This window comes from Pinus tabuliformis, chromosome 2_2, assembly GCF_031772625.1.
Source record: "Pinus tabuliformis cultivar Carrire ecotype Pingquan chromosome 2_2, CPIR1, whole genome shotgun sequence".
Taxonomy (NCBI): domain Eukaryota; kingdom Viridiplantae; phylum Streptophyta; class Pinopsida; order Pinales; family Pinaceae; genus Pinus; species Pinus tabuliformis.
The window spans coordinates 1,185,453,071-1,185,457,288 of record NC_142300.1 but is presented as its reverse complement, the minus strand read 5'-3'; positions in this window follow the sequence as shown (position 1 = coordinate 1,185,457,288).

The window sequence follows — 4,218 nt, the reverse complement described above, 5'->3', positions numbered from 1 at the left end:
TTGGGCCCCTGGAACCAAGGTGATGCTATGATCATGTTCCCCTCGCGAGGGTGGAAGCTCATGAGGCTTGTCAAAGACCGGCAGATGGTTATTTAAAATCCGTTGCATCTCAGGATGAATTGGCAGAGACTTGGTTTCGACGACCTGGATGGCATTAAATTGAGCTACCACTCCATGATTGCCCTTTTTTAACAATTTTTCCATCCGATGCGAGCTGATGATAGAGGGGGCTCCCGCCTGGAGTCCACGGAGGGTATGTGTGTAGTTGTTCTGCTTAAAGCTCATATATAACTCTTGAAAATCCATTGTGATTGGCCCAAGAGTGCAGAGCCATTCCGCGCCGAGGACAATGTCGCAACCCCCCATGTGTATGGCAAACATGTGGGTTTTCAACTGATAATCCCCCATTTGAAGTTTGACATTTCCACAGTGGCCTTCACATTTCATTGTGCCCCCATCCGCAATTTGGACTTGGAAGTTAGAAACTGCTCGTACAAAACAATGCACTGCTTCTGCGATTTTTTGATGGATGAAATTATGGGTACTTCCACTATCAATCAAGACTACTACTCGGCAATGTTTAAGAAAACCCCTGATTTTGAGAGTTTGAGGGGAAGAAATCCCTGCCAACGCATGCAACGAAATAACTAGTTCGTCAGAAACATTCTCCTTTTGGTTGTCTTCTTCTAGTGCCTCATGTTCTTCAAGTGGTGGATCTTCCTCTGTTGAGCTATAGTCAGTGGCATCTATTTGAAAAAATTTGGGCTCCTTGCATTTATGACCTAGGGAGTATTTTTCATCACAGTAGTAACATAGTCCTTGCTTCCTTCTTTCGGCCATTTCTGCAGGTGACACCTTTTGGACCTTAAGTGTTTGAGTCGTGTTGTGAGCCTGTGGGGGACGACCTTTAGCGGGGAAATTTGGGCGACTGTATTGGGCTGCTAATGCATGTTCCACGTTACGGGCTACCTTGCAAGCCTCTGTCCAAGTGGGAGGGTGGTGCAGTAAGACTTGAGCTTTGATGGCTTCTTTAAGACCATTGATAAAACATTCCGTGTAGAACACATCTGAGAGACCCCAAGTGCAGAAGGCTAAGGCTTCAAAAGCTATAATATATTCATCCACTGTACCTGTCTGTCGGAGCTTAGTAAGACGACCCAAAAAGGAGTCCTCCTATTCAAAGCGGTCTCGAAGAGCTTTGGTAAATTGGGTCCAAGTCTTAAAATTAAAAGGTCCATTGCAACGTTGATGCCATTCCCACCATTGCCACCGTTCATTGTCCAAGTACATGCTCCCCAACATAAGCTTAGTCGCATCATCTAAGATACGATTCAGTTTGAAATACTGCTCCATTTGTGCTATCCATGCGGACGGGTGAGAACCGTCAAATTTATGCATATCCAACTTGGGATGTCGCTGACTGGGTGGTGGGTGGGTGTGCTAGACGTGAGGAGAGTGGCTAGACTCACCCTCATTTTATTCATTGCCATTATACGCCTCCTCGTGGGCTTGCTCCTTGCCCTTCGGGATTAATTGCTGGACCTGGAGAGATAGTCTGGTAAGCTGATTATTGAGGGATTGCATGGATTCTTCAAGTTTGTCCATTCTTTCATTGGCCATTGCTTGAGCTCTAGTTTCTACCATACACCAACCTGATGAAAAATTGGGACCGCCTAAAAATTTTCACTAATAATTTAATGGTATCACCGTGCTCAGCTCGTCATCCTGATTCTAATGGGCTAGATCACCAATAAGCGCTCCGAAAGATCTCAGAACTTTTTTTTTTTTGAAAACTCCTAACGGAGTTTTAATCCTTCCTGATCAATATTGCAGTCGCCAAATCCTCAAAATGTCAATGCGGCCAAAAGTCTTGCGAAAATTATACCTCGATATAGGAACCCTTCACAACAACTCCGATCTGGTAGATCTGAATGGTGGATCAGATATCTCTGGGCAACGAAACAGATTGTTGTTGCGGATCCGCTGGATCTAATAGATCGGAATGATTGATCTGTGATTTCGAGACTGCGGGACTGATGTCGGCTGCTGCTGCACCCCGTTGCACCAGCGGATCTGGAATAGATGATGTGCGATCCCCCGATAGAAAAGGGAACTATGGTCTTGAGGAGTGTCAGGTGCTACAGATCGCAATATACATAAGGGTCTGGCAGTAGTACTCGGCCCAATGTTTCAAGGCTCTAACTAAGGAGGATCGACCGTACCCTTAGCCGTACAACCCGACTACCCTATCGTACGGGTGAGTAATCTCTCCGAGTGTTGTTCTCGGTGCACTATAGCCACAATACGGCCGACGGTTTATCTATGGCAAGGTTTCAAGGGAGCCTAGGGGCTTCCGATATACCCAGTGGGTACGTGGAAGACAGTTTGTGCACAGTTCTGTCTAATGCACTACTACTCGAAGGGGTACCCACAGGGGTTACAAGGGAGTCCAACAGACGTGACCACCTCTTGTATTTCCTGCGTGCATGCGTCCCCAAATCCGCAGGTTTATGCGCTTAACGACAGATCCCGTGGTTTAAAGACGCCGGAACACGTCTCTAGCCAAAATTTGTTTTTTGCTAAGAATTGGAGATCCCACCGGCCCTGGAAAGTGCTCTGATACCACTTTTTATGCTCTTAACTTGCAAAATGATACCCAATACCGAATATGCGAAGAAAAGATACCTAGAACATAGAATAGCAATGATTTTATTATTCAGAGAGTAATGTTCACTTGCCTTTTCGAGGGGGCAACCTCCAATAGAGCAGAGCTCGATTACAAAATAAGACACGATACTCATCGCAAGGAGTCTCTATCCTTTATATATGACTCATACATGCAATACCACAGGCCAATACCGTGGATTGTATTAATACCATCTATCTAATACTATGGCCCATTTGCAACTAACTGTGGTCCCGTCATTAATTGCGGGTTAACCACTTACAAATATTAATATGGGATTTATTGACACTTGACTATGACGTGATCCCATGACATAAATAAGGGGGTTAGGGTGGGACCCTAACACAGTGCATCACAACATATATGATAATATTAAATTAAAAATATGAGACTCTACATTATTATAGTTTTATTTAATTTCTAGATCTGTAAAATTAATTGTAATTAATGCATGCATGTAAAAGTAAAGCAAGTAGAAAAGTAGAGAAGGATAAAATAAGTCCACACACAAGATATGTTCTCTGGGAAACCCTTTCAAGAGAAAACCCAGCTGGAAGGTGAGGCTACTTTGCTCTCTTTCTTTGCATGGAAATATGGTTGCACATACAGAGAAGTAATGTTCATGGCCCATGGGCTACTACAGTGCACAGATTCTCTTTGTGTGCTCTACCTCCTATCTCTCATGTATATCTTTGCTCAACTATGGAAAAAAATGGTCTCAAAAGAATGGAATGCCTCTTCCTCCTAGCGGCTTCGTTATAACACAGCTCGATAGCCTACTAGTGGTTAAGTTTGACTACATAAACACTTAACTAGAGTTACAAAATAGACTATTCTAGAGCCTTTTACATCAAAAACACATGGCTAGCCCCTTTTCCATGAATAATGGGGGCTAACGCGACATCCTACGGAACTACAGGTGTGAAAATAGGAAGATCAACTTCTGAGCGACATAAATTTTTGCATACAGACTCCGTTTGATGTGATTCTTGCGTTGTTGAAAAAGCATTGTGTGTAGAATAGCATGAAAAGGTGCGGTGCTAAAGTGGAAAAATTTTATCCCCAATAAAGTTGTTTGATGCCTCAAAATGCTACCGGAAGGTTTCAGACCTCGTTTCACTAAACTGGGTCGCGTCGGTAAAAACGGTCTTGTGAGATGATTCCTCCACCTTTTCCATTCCAAATGCATTGAGATGGATCAGCAAAAATATAATGATACAATTCCCATCACACCTCCCCATTTTGGGAGGCTTTTGGTCCCTAAAAGCTTTTACTAAATGAGGTGAGGAAAATTTTCCTCCACCTTCTCTCTGGTGTACCATTTAGCTTTGTCTGTAAGTATTCCCCTCAACCCAATTTGCCAAAGGTCCTGTTGCCCTTCTCTTGTAGTTTTGGACCTCTTGTGTAAAATTGTATCTTCAGTCAACTCTGTCTGAGCGTTTGGTGCCAAATCCTCCACAGAAGGTAGGACCTGTTCCTCTTCCCGATCTAGCATGGAAGGCTCATAGAGTTTCAAATTATCTACATTTACA